This window comes from Protopterus annectens, chromosome 3.part1 (assembly GCF_019279795.1).
Source record: "Protopterus annectens isolate FY-2018-M chromosome 3.part1, PAN1.0, whole genome shotgun sequence".
Classification (NCBI taxonomy): domain Eukaryota; kingdom Metazoa; phylum Chordata; order Ceratodontiformes; family Protopteridae; genus Protopterus; species Protopterus annectens.
This window is the reverse complement of record NC_056732.1, coordinates 477,006,859-477,019,986: the sequence shown is the minus strand read 5'-3', so window position 1 is coordinate 477,019,986 and position 13,128 is coordinate 477,006,859. Positions and strand designations below refer to the sequence as shown.

The window sequence follows — 13,128 nt, the reverse complement described above, 5'->3', positions numbered from 1 at the left end:
CATAACCACCATGGTTGGATCTTTAGGTTTCTGTGCCCAGTCCCAAGTCAGAGGCTGGTGGTAGTTCTGGGTGAGTGGAAGGAGCAGGGTATTGTTCCAACAAAAGAGGAATCAACTGTGAGCCTGTAGTGGACAAGGTTGCCCAGAAAGCAGGTCCCCCCATAAAGGAATAGAAGCCCAGAATCAAACTAGACTCCTTCAAAACCATAGTCACATCCCGTACAAAGGCAACTGCCCCCTAGCCTGAAGCCAGAGTGGAACTTGTATGTGCCGTAGCCCTAAGAGGCATGGATGACTCTGATATAATTGGAGTCGAACCACGCTCCCTGGAACAGACAAAGAAGCTCAGACCCCAAGAGGTCTACGTTTCCAACAGAACCAAAGAGCACAGGGTAGTTACTAGCATAGGAGACAAAGCTCTCACTGGCACTGATACACTCAACACTGGGACTGTTTGGAACTGGGAACACAAAAGGCTCAGATGGAGTCAGAGGAGGAACAAGAGTTGGGTGAGAGACATGCAAGGTTCCACAGTCAGATGTGCTAGGAATCGAGGAAGTGGCTAATCCCCTCGCCGCCAGGAGCTGATCCACTAGCCTCCAAACATTGGATTCCGTGATGCTCTTGGTGAAGCAGACTGAATAGACTGACACAGACTGGGGTCTATCCACAAAGGGATCAATTCTCGGGAAGTATCTAGTGTGTGGTAAATCCTTGAGAGAAAACTCCTTCGGTTCCAAGATCGGTGGAACAGAGGAGGGTGAAATGCACTGAGATGAGGAAGAGGTGAGTGCCGTCATTGTTGTTGCAGAAGTCAGCACCAATTAAGACAACTGCTTTCCAAACGGTTCCATGGAAACTGTGGGAGCAGTAGAAGACAGCCTTTTAAACAAACGGTACCGACAAAAGTGTAGGAATTGAGCAGCTTCTGTTTTTTGAACCTTCATGCCTAGAGGAAGAAGGGGAACTTGTATCAATTTCAGATGTTACAGATATAGCCTCATCAAAGTTGGATTTTATCATGCCTTTGATCATTAACATGTTCTTTCTCTCTATGAAGGTCCGGTGGCTAAAATCATGACAGATGGAGCTATCCTCCTGAAGATGCACTGGGCCCAAGCAGTACACGTACAAGTCATAACCGTCAGAATTTGGCAGTTTACAGTCGCACTTCTGGCACTGGCATCTCGAAGACGGAAGTGCCTTTAGACTTTTCAGCCTTGTCAACCAAGACAGTCACACACACACACACACACAAACTAAAGAGAGCCGATAGTTTCCTGAGTTTATTCTTTGAAAGGCTGTATCAACAATAGTACCAGAGAGTTGCCATAACGATAAAGGAAAGGGAAAAAGCGGGGTACCAGCAATGGTACGAAGATTACAAAATCGGTAAGAGGAAAAGAGGGAGACTACCAACGATGGTATACCAAGGGAGAAAAAACACATCAATTAAGTTAAGAAAGATGAGCTGGGTAACAAAGGGCTAGAGAAAAAATTATAAAGAAAACAGTAGGAAAAAATGGCAAAGAACACTTACAACTGTAAGAAATTGCTAGCTTGAGAGCTGGAGAGGAACGCTTCTGGAACTTGAAGAGGCAAATGAGATATGGGGTAATCTTGAGAGAAGCATTATGGGCAGTGCTAAGCTCAAGAGTTTTTGAAAGACGTAAACTGGAATAATGGCAGAGTTGGTTCCAAGATATGGAACCGAACCCACAGTCAAGAATTACGTGAATATCGACAACATCAGATTGATTCTTTTGAGCTAGGACACAAGATCTGAACTGCATAGACATAGTAAGGCCTTGTTAAATTTAATTCTGCTGGCTGTCAAAAAAAGCAATTACTAGAAAATGGAAATCAAAGTCTAAACCAACTGTATTTCAAGAAAAAAGAATTGGAAATGAGATTTTAAGAAATGGGAAGGAGCAAATTACATACAAATAAAAGGAAATTGTGGTAACAATACATGCAGAATAATGTTCTGGAGGAGGAGTGAGGTTTAAGGGAAGGCACGAATCGAGTAATTTGCGTTACTGTTGGAATGATGATAATTATTAAAAAAAAGCATATGTGATGTACAATGTACCTAACTGGAAAAACTGGTATTATGGTTTGTTTTCTTTTACATTAATGTATTTGCCTACATCTTAAGTGATAAATCAATAAAGGTGTTAAAAAATAAGAATATGCCAAAATCAGTGTTCACGGCACTGTAGTCTTTTATTTTCCATAGTTTACAGATTATATCATGCAAAGAAGTAACAAACATTTTACAGTATCATTTGATTTGCATTGAGACTCTTCTCAATGAATTTACACTGGAGAAATCCTTTCCTCCTCTCTCACCTCCACTATTATTTTTGTAGATACTGCAATCACAGGGTGCATGTGTCTCCCATCAGAGAGTATTATGATGTCATATGCCACAGTAGGAGAGTGTAAATAGTCCTGAGCCCACCAAATCGGCCCCAGCCACTGACTAAACAAATTTTCTGTAAATAAAAACTCTTATACCAAACTGGAAGAATGATACTGAAGTATATACTTCCCTGACTTGCACAGAATTCCAGCATCAGCCACTAGACCGTGCATATCTAAGCATGAGGAAAACAGCAACAGGATTAATATGTACCTATTATGGAATTCACTGCCACAGTAAGGAAAGCACAGTTGTGCAAGCAAACTTACCATAACAATAGATGTTTAAATGATCACTGCTACATTAGTCGAAGCTACAAAGGTTATACCTTGCTAATGATACAACAGCTGGACAGCCTCCAAAGCTTCAGAGCACTTCCCATGTACCCAGTTAGCTTGAGTTGAGCTGACTAAAAAGTCAGGTTTGGGCATCAAGCCCTACAGAGCTTTCCTGCCATGGAACAGCATTCCACTTGAGGGCTTTCAAGGATCAACAGTCGGCTAACACTGTTCCATTGTTGAGCAGCTAATTTCCCTTTGGGGAAAAAAAAGCTTCCACTTTATTCTGACAGAAATTGCACTTTTTCTGTGAAACATTAATTTTAAAGTTAGGATAAAGAGTTTTTATTGACTGTCACATGATATTTACTTTTAAATGGAAGCATTGCATTTTTACTTTGGTGGTAAAAAGTTGTTAAAACATATTTAAAACTACTTGTTTGCTAGTTAGCAATATCTTTTGTATTGGAGTGGAAGGCACTATTATAGCAAAGTTCAGTGCACTGATGTGAATAATTCCTTCGTTTTCTAATGTAGCTAAAGATAGACTTGTAACTATCATTAGCCACAGAGGCTAATTTAAGCTCATTGAATTCTTTGCTGGTCTTAACAGCTGCCTTTATTTTCCTGGTGATTTTTTTTTTTTAATATTCAATTTGTGTTGAGTTCTGGCCTTACAAGGTAACTTGAACATTTTTTCCTTCTGATGTAGAGATGTTTATATCTACTGACCACCAGGGTGGTTTGTTACTGAATTTAGTGCTGTATCTGGTTCTAGTACGGGCTTGTCTCATCAATTCATAGATCCATGGCAGAGGTGGTTGTATATCTTCGGTCCTCTATGGGGTTTACATGGATTAATATATAGATTTTGGTATACAATTTGAAAAGGTTTGGTTTTCTGAAGTCTTTAAAGCAGTGTTGGTTATCGGGGTGTTTGTGGATGTTCTGAGGATAAAGGTAGCCAGTTAGTGGTCTGACTTAAATAATTATGGACTTATCAGGAGTAGAGAACATGGTAGAGAAAAGTCTGTCAGTGCTAGGACTAGAAGGATACTAATCCTGGAGGGATTACTAACAAGTTGATTCAGGAGTTTTCATTTATCCTAAAGAAACACTGGGTATACCCAAGTGTTAGAAATAAAGGTACTTCAATCTATGAAGGGATAGTTGAAGTCACCAAGGACTACAGATACATTTCGTACAGGGGTATTTTCAAGGAATGCCAGGAAATGTCCATGATCTTGTGGGGCCATGGAAAGGGATTAATAACAAGCTATATATTGAAATTCTGTCTTTCCTAGTGTGAGCTGCAGTTCTATGAGCTCATGGGGGTGAGTGTCTGGGTATTACTTTTGAAGAAAACCCTTTGATGAGCACTAAACTCTTCCCCCTGTCCTCCAAGACTTCAATATCTTGAATCTTCTAGACTTTTTTTTTGCATCTCATTGTTTTGCTTATCTGCCTCTACCTGACTGTATTAACTGACGCTACAAGAGGCCTCTTCCACGGTTCCTTCATCTTTTGTACTGTCTGTATCTTTAAAATTGTAAACCTAAGTATATTACACATCCTCAACCCCCACCAAAACTTCCTTTATACATTTTTCATCTTCTCTTATACAATTTATCCACTTAGGAAAATCTAGGATCTCCTCTTCTTGGAGTTGGGACCATTTCTAAGTCCTTATCTACCAGACTGTCAGACTGAAATGCTACCCCGCTCTCTCTCTTAAGTTTCACTTATTCCTCGCCTCTTTCCATGTGTCTCTCTCTGCTTTTTACCAAATGGTGCCAAAGCCAATCTCTGTCCTTTGACTCTTCCACAGCCAATACATATTCTTATTCTGAGAATCTTCCCTAGCTCCTTCAATTAGGCACCATTTCCCTAGTCCAGCCTTCTTCCACTAAAGAACTGATCTACCAGCATCTGTACATCCACCAGCATAGGTATCCCTAATTTCTTACCATCTCTTCCAGTAACACCTTCACCAAATCCATCTCTCTTGGTAAATTAAACCTTCACTACACCATCCCTTTCCATACTGCTCACCAACTATTATCAATACATATTACAAATATTGATAGTTTTGCTATTGTCAGATATTCTTTCATATCTTGGCACAGTTAATCCTTACCAGCTATTCAAAGCTTATCTGCATCCCACAAAAAAAAAATATCCTCATTTCCTGCTTTACCCAGTCTGTAAATGCTCAACACCAGGCAGCCACCAAAAGGCTTAGACAATGTACAACAGTGATTGCACATACAACTGCAATACTTGAACTCTTTGGTGCAATTTTACCACTAGAACATTGCATTTTCCAAAATCCTTTTGATTTTCTTTTACATGCTGTTCTCTTACAGCATTATACTTTCCAACCAAATTCCCATCCTTGCTTGGTTCCTGCCACCTAAATCAACCTCATCTGAAAGCTGTTAATCCCATACAGAGGGACTTAATTAACTACACAAATCTCTCTAGGAAGTGTCACCCTTTCTTTAGCCTAAACAAATAATACCAGGAAAATCTGTCTAATGCCTTCTCATATCTAAACTGACTATCGCTACCAATGCCCTTCTCATATCATCCACTGTCATCCTTTTCCCACACAAGCCCACACTGCTCACCATGTACTGCCTTTGGTATTATGATTGGGAGCCTCATAGCTAGTACTGTCTTAAAAAGCTTACAATCGTTGTTAATTACAAAAATATATCTGTAGGACAATGGAAGACATGGGTACTTCCCATCATTCAAAATAAAGTACAGTTTTGTACCTACCATAAATGTAGATGTTCGAGTGTTCACCCTGCTGCAGTCATCACACTTGGGTTATCCTGCCGTCAGGCGGTCCCGCACTCGGCCCGAATTCCAAAGTCTTGGTCCGGCATCGGTTGCTGTCGCTTCTTCCCTGACGTCAGTGCGCCAGGGGTATAAAAGAGGCATCCAACGCCATTTTCTTCAGTTTTTCTTGCCCCAGATGTCAGGTGCCCCCAACAGGTAGGCAAAAAAAATATATATATATATGTATGTATATATATATATATATATATATATATATATATATATATATACATACACACACACACACACACACATATATATATATATATATATATACAGATATATATATATATATATATATATATATATATATATATATATATATATATATATAATTTATATACATATAGCTATATAAAAATAAAACAAAACCCTTAGGCACAACCAAATACACCACAGAGGTAGTATAGGATAGAGTGGTAGAGATAAGTTCAGCTAGTTCAGAGGGGATGGAGGGAGGGTAACCTGGACTGCAGCAGGGTGAACACTCGAACATCTACATTTATGGTAGGTACAAAACTGTACTATGTTCATTGTGTTACCCTGCTGCAGTCATCACACTTGGGTTGAAGCCCAAAGCTAAGGATGGGAGGTGGAGTCAGACAGGGTTAGAAGAAGCTAGTAAGCCCTGCAAAACTGCAGTGGCAAAACCAGCTCTAGTCTTAGAGTATAGAGGTAAGTGATCGTGTTTGGTGAAGGTGTGCACTGAACTCCAAGTAGCAGCTTCCAGAATATCCTTGGTTGGCATTCCCCTGAGAAAGGTTGCTGATGAAGCTGTAGCCCTGGTGGAGTGGGACCTAATGTTAGCAGGTACAGGTTTCCCGTGATGTGTGTAGCAAAAACGTATGCAATGCCCTATCCATTTTGAAATGGTTTGTTTTTAGATAGCTTTTCCTTGTGATCCTGTAGCATAGGCTATAAAAAGCTGGTCAGTTTTTCTGAAAGCCTTAGTTTTATCCAAGTAGTAACGTAATTGCCTGTGAATGTCCAAAGAGTACAGGAGTCTCTCCTTTGTTCTGGGGATTTGGGAAGAAGGTGGGCAAGTGAATGGTTTGGTTTAGGGCCACACTGGATACCACCTTTGGCATAAAGGAAGGATTAGTTCGTAGAGAGACTCTGTCTTGATGAAAAATGATGAAAGGTTCCACTGCCATAAGTGCCTGTAGCTCTGAGACTCTTTTAGCTGAGGTTATTGCTAGTAGTAGGGCAGTTTTCCATGAAAGAAATTTTAAGTCAGCTGAAAAAGCTGGTTCAAAGGGCGGCAGTGTAAGCTTTTCCAGAACAAAGTTGAGATCCCAAGTAGGTGTTGGAGCTCTCCTTGGTGGTCTTAAGTTCTTAGCCCCTCTGAGGAATTGTCTTAGGAGTGGATGTGAGAATAAAGGAGGATCAGTGCTGAAATTGCTGAGGCGTGGATCTTAATAGATGAAAAGGAAAGTCAGGAAAGTCCTTTGTGTAACATCTCAGTTAAATATTGTAGAATCTGAGGGGATGTTTGGATCAAGGGGGTTAAGGCCTTTAGCCTGGTTCCAGGCGCAAAATCTTTTCCATTTGTCTGAGTAGGTTTTCCTGGTGCTGGGCTTCCTGGCCTCCAGAATGACATCCATAACAGCTTTGGATAAAGGTGTTGGCTGGTTGTTTAGGTAATTTGCCATGCAGCCAGGTTTAAAGTCTTGAGCTGGCTGTGTAGAATCTGATGGTCTCGCTGGGTGAGCAGGTGAGGAATTTGTGGCAAAATCCATGGTGGGCCGTGGGCCATGTTCCTTAAAATTGGGTACCAATACTGGCGTGGCCAGTCTGGTGCAACGAGTATCATTTGTGGCCTCTCTAATCTGACTTTCAGCAGTACCTTTGCTAGAAGAGACAGTGGAGGGAAGGCATACACTGTTAATGTTTTCCAACTGAATGAGAGGGCGTCCACTTTCCAAGCTAGTGGATGGAAGGTCCTTGTGCAAAATTTTTTAAGTTGGTGGTTGTGGGGGCTTGCAAACAGATCTATGTCTGGGCGTCCCCATTTTTGAGCTATCATTGCAAATACTTGTGGATCTAGTTTCCATTCGTGTGGATCCATGATGTTTCTGCTTAGATCGTCTACCAATGTGTTTTTCTTTCCTGGCAGGAATTGTGCTTGTAATTGAACCTGGTAAGATAGTGCAGTGTTCCACAAGGTCATTGCTTGCCTGCATAGAGGGTAGGAATGTGTGCCCCCTTGCTTGTTTATGTACCACATGACTGTGGTATTGTCCGTCTTTATTATTAGTTGTCCTGGGTGTAGAATGTCCTTGAAAGCTGTTAGGGCATTCTGTACTGCTAGCATTTCTTTTTGATTGATATGCAGATGCCTCTGATCTGTAGTCCATTTGCCCTGAATGCACTGCCCTGCCATGTGTGCTCCCCAGGCATAGTCCGATGCATCTGTTGTCATAGTTTGCCTGGCTGTGGGTAAGGTGAAAGGCTGACCCTTGTTGAGGTGACATGCCTGTGCCCACCATAAAAACTCCTGTTGAAGGCAGGGAATGAGTGGTATCATTGTTTCCAAGCTGTGGCTGTGCTGAGTACATACACTTTTCAGGTACCATTGTAATTTCCTCATATGCAGTTTTGCAAATGGTATTAGTAGTATGCAAGATGCCATGAATCCCAAGGCCTGCAGAATTTTTCTTGCAGGGAGTTGGGTCTTTGTTGCCATTATTTTGAAATATTGAAACAGCTGTCATTGCTTGTCTGGCGTGAGATAAGCCATCTGGGCCATTGTATTCAAGCTGGCACCCAGGAATATTATGTTTTGTGAGGGCACTAGTTTTGATTTCTTTTCGTTTACTGTGTACCCTAGGCAACTTAGAAGGTGTTTGACAAATGCCAGATGCTTTAAAAGAATGTCCTTGCTTTCTGCTTGAATAAGGCAGTCGTCCAATGCAATTACTGGTGCCAGGCATTTTGTGAAAACCCTGGGCGCAGTAGATAAGGCAAAGGGCAGTGCAGAGAATTGATAATGTGTTGAACCTGCAATGAAGCGGAGGTATCTTCTGCAATTGTGTCTGATAGGGACATGCAGGTATGCCTCCTTGAGGTCCAAAGTGACTAGCCAAGCATTCTTGCCCAGCATAGGAAGAAGCTGCTGTAGTGTTAGCATCTTGAATTTTGGTACTTGCAGATTGGTGTTCAGAATTGAAAGATCCAGAATGGGTCTCCATGCTTTGTCTTTTCTTGGGACTGGGAAGAGTCTTGAGTAAAATCCTTATCCTTGCTCCTGTGTAGGTACCTGCTGAATGGCTCTCATGTTCATGAGAGCTGTAATTTGTTTTTGTGCCTCTGCCCATTGATTTGGTGGCAGGTTTGGCATTCCTCTGATCCTTGGTAAGGTATGAAAGTGGAATCTGTATCCTTGAGAGACAATGTTTAGAACCCATTTGTCTTTTGTGATGATGTGCCAGTTGTCTGCAAAAAATGCTAGTTTTCCTCCCAAGGGAGTTGCCAGTAGAGATTTGCTTGGTAGTTTGAGGATAGAGTCATTGTGTTTGTCTTCTGCTAGCTTGGGGCCTGTCTTCTCCTCCTTTCTGGGTAGCAGAACCCCATTGGCGAGGTTTGTAAGTGCCCTGTGACTGACCTCTGCCCCTTGGGCGTCTGTATTTGCCCTTCTGCAATCTGTCTGAAGCTGGAAAGGACCAGTTTTTTGTTGGCCAATTTCTGCTGAAACGAGGGGGTTGTACCTGCAAAAAATCCTTGACCGTTTGCATAGACTTTGCCTTATCCTCCATTTTCTTTAAAACCTCTTCTGCTTTGACACCAAATAATACATCCTGCTGTAAAGGTGCATCCAATAATTTTGCTTTAACATGGTCAGGGAGGGTTTGTTCTTTTAACCAAGCATGTCTACGTATGACAGAGCCAGTAGCAGCTGCTCTACAAGAAGCTTCCAATGAATCAAATCCGCATTGTAAAGTATGTTTGCCCACCTGTTCAGCTGCATGCAACAGATCCTGCATTTTCTTGAATTCAGGTAGTTCTGAATGTGTGCTCATTTTTTTGTTTTAACTGACACATTAGGAATTGTTGATATTTCAACATGTGAAACTGGCAATTTAATCCTCTCATAGCCAGAGTAGCTGAGGTGTATATTTTCTTTCCCCATCTATCTAGGGCTCTGGAATCCCTTTCAGAGGGCACAGGATTTTTAGCCATAGAAGCTTTTGCTCCCTTAGGACCCTGGGAAATTGTTTCTGGGTCAGCCACAGGGCTTTTATAAAGGAATTTGTGAGAGTCAGGTACTCTGTAGTATCTGTCTGGTTTGGCTGGAGCAGGAGGAAGAGAGTCTGGATTTAAACTAGACTCCAAGTAAACAGCATCCACAATATCTAGAACAGGAGGGCTAGCAAGAGGTTTGTGCTGGGGTAATAAAAGGAACTCTCGGAGCCTTTTCTTAGAATCTGAGTAATCCTGGCCTTCCCAGTGGAAAAGTTCCCTCATGGTATGTAAAGTTTCCCCAAAGGAGTAGTCTTCAGGGGGAGCTGCTGAGGGAATAGCGTCTTCAGCATCAGAATCTTCATAAGGTGGAAAAGTGTAATCCTGTTCCTCAGAAGAATCTGAGGAGAGAGAAACCTGGTCAGAGGATGCATAATCCCTCCTCTTGTCTTGGTCTTTTATGAGGAGGGGGATGGGAACCCCTGATAAGGGTAATCAAATCTTCAGCCTTCTTAAGCATCTGTTTCTTAGGCATGGGGCCTTGAACTGTAGACTGATTTACAGTTTGCTTTGGTTTTAAAGGAGTTAAGTTTAGCATAAGATTTAATGGTGAGTGTAGTCGGTCTGAAGACACCTTCTGCAACCGAAGGTGTTTCCGTTGCACTGGTGTCTAGTTCTGCTCCGGTGTCGGTAGATGGCTGCATCGGCCTAGTAGACTCCGCTTGGGAATCCGCAGCTGTCTGGGCTTCCAGCTCTGCGGTCGTCAGGGGCTGCGTAGGCGTCTCACTGAAAACCGGAGAACCGGCGACAGGCCCAGCTGAGGCCTCGGTGTCTGGCTTATTCCTACGCTGCCTGTCCTTATCCTTGCATTTTTTTATGAATGGCGGTCGTCGGCTGCTCCGACGGCATGATATAATTAAATTTCCTACCAAAGTAATGCTGTGCGAAGTCAAAATGGCGTTTGATAGTTAGTTTATTAAAGCTAGCGCAAAACCGACAACCTGTGACGTCGTGGTCTGGGCCTAGGCAAGGAATACAATAGGAATGGAAGTCCTTATGAGGTATTTGCTTCCCACCTTATGAGGTATTTGCTTCCCACAAGAAATGCAATTGTTAACTTTTTATGACATCGGACTGAGGCAAGAAAATGTTCCCCAATGGGGTACTTAGCTTTATTGAAGACTTTGGACTGAAATTCAAATCGAAAATCTCAGGTGTCGGCCAACCGGCACTTGCGAACTGGTTCTGCTTCGGGCACCACGCGGCAAGAAAGACTGAAGAAAATGGCATCAGATGCCTCTTATATACCCCTGGCGCACTGACGTCAGGGAAGAAGCGACAGCAACCGACGCCGGACCAAGACTTTGGAATTCGGGCCGACTGCGGGACCGCCTGACGGCAGGATAACCCAAGTGTGATGACTGCAGCAGGGTAACACGATGAACATCTGTAATTACTGCTTTCTTCCAGGACTTGGGTGGTTCCACTCCCTCTGATATACTACTCATCATTTATAACCATTGAATTGCTGCGTCTTCTCCTACCATTTCTCATACTTCATTGTAGTTGACTTCAGACAATGAAGCTGTATGCCATCTAAAATAGATGTGTGTCTTACCATTACTTTGCATCTGTGTTGTCTGTCTTCATTCCTCCTCATGATAGGGTCTTGGATCTGTCTTGGCCACATTCTCCAGACTTATATCTGACTCTCAAGCTTCTCCCTCTTACCTATAATACACTACACCCACCCAAGCACCTCAAATTGAGTTTACTGATTCCATACATCCAAAACCCAGATAGCAATGAATAATGGCAGATGAAGCTCAGACATGGGACCTAGGAGTCCTGCCATGTTCCACAGTCCTCTAGAAGAATGAGGCAAGGGGATGGCTGGGTGGGAAAGTGAGGAGGAATGAAGATAGACAATACAGATGCCATGTTATGGTAAAACATAACTTTCTAATCTGATGTTGTCTTCTTCATTCCTCCTCATGAGATATGTGATTCCCGGGTGGCCTTCATGGAAGCATATGCCGGAGCACCATCGAGCAAAAGGAAGCCCTGCACCAAGAAACGATATCTAACTTATAATGCACTACAAAGGTGTGACTGTTAAACCATGTAGCTGCTGCACAAATATCATCAATGGAGGTTCTAGATGAGAAGGCAGAAGTAGTAGCCATAGCCCTCACGGAATGTGCCCTAGGAGGTTCGAGGTAGTTCTCGGCCCTTTTTTGAGTACATAAAAGAGATACAACCAGTTATTCGTTTTGCTAGAGTGATTTTGGAGACCGCCTGGTACAATTTGCCAGTCAAGAAAGCTACAAACAGTTGGTCAGACTTCCTTTGTTGTCTAGTGCTTTGCGGATAGAAACGCAGCTGTCTGTGACCATCAAGAGGATGTAGAGGATACTTCCCTTTATTAGACAAATTTGGAAAGAACACCAGTAAGTGAATGGACTGACTGACGTTATTTTCCATGGCCACTTTAGGCATAAAGAAAGGACTGGTGCATACAGAAACCCTGTCCTTATGAAAAATTATACAAGGAGGTTTGGGAGATCAGGCCTGTAGTTCGGAAATTCTCCTAGCTGAAGTAATGGCCACAAAGAAGATCGTCTTCCATGACAAAAACTTCATGTCACAACTGGCAGCTGGTTCGAAGGGTCCCTGAGTGCAGTACGACAGTGAGATTCCAAGGTGGAGAGAGGTCCTTGATGGGAGGCCTCAATAAGAAAATGCCTTTCATAAAAGATTTGTATAATCTAAAAGTAGACAGGGAATGAGACTGACTATCAGCATGAAAATTAGAAATTGCAGCTAATTGAAGCTTGATGGTAGAGAAGTTAGCTCTTTGCTTAGAAAGGGTACTAAGAAATAACAGAATATGTGAGACAGGTGCTGAGAATGTGTCAGTATTCCTACTTGTAGCCCAAACAGTGAACCATTTCTACTTGTTGTTGTAAACTTTCTTAGCAGAAGCCTTTTGCAATGCTAGAATTATGTTATGGACTGGAGAAATAAGTCTAGACTGTCCTGCTAGGGTTGGAAGTGGAGAAACCAAGCAGTCAGTCTGGGGGCATGAAGATTCGAGTGCCATATTCCTGTTGGGTGAGAGAGGAGGTCCTGTCTGGGCTCCAGTATCCACGGAGGATATTTCAGATCAGACCATAGGAAGGGGAACCATACCTGTTGAGGCCAGAAGGGGGCAATGAAGATGACTGAGCTCTTCAGCCTGCTTGCCTTCTAAAGAAACATCAGGATAAGTGGAAGAGGGGGATAAGCATACAGGAGACCTGAGTGCCAATCGTGCACCACAGCATCCCTAGGGGACTCCCACAGAGAGGGGATCAGAGAGAAGAACTTGCTGCATGTTGCTGATGGGAGAGGCAAAAA

At 42.5% G+C, this 13,128-nt stretch overlaps 1 protein-coding gene across 1 annotated transcript in view; it reads right to left on the bottom strand.

The window, feature by feature from the left end:
* TAF2 (TATA-box binding protein associated factor 2) overlaps positions 1 to 13,128 on the bottom strand; it is a 2,150,018-nt gene that overhangs the window by 228,048 nt on the left and 1,908,842 nt on the right. The window lies entirely within an intron of this gene.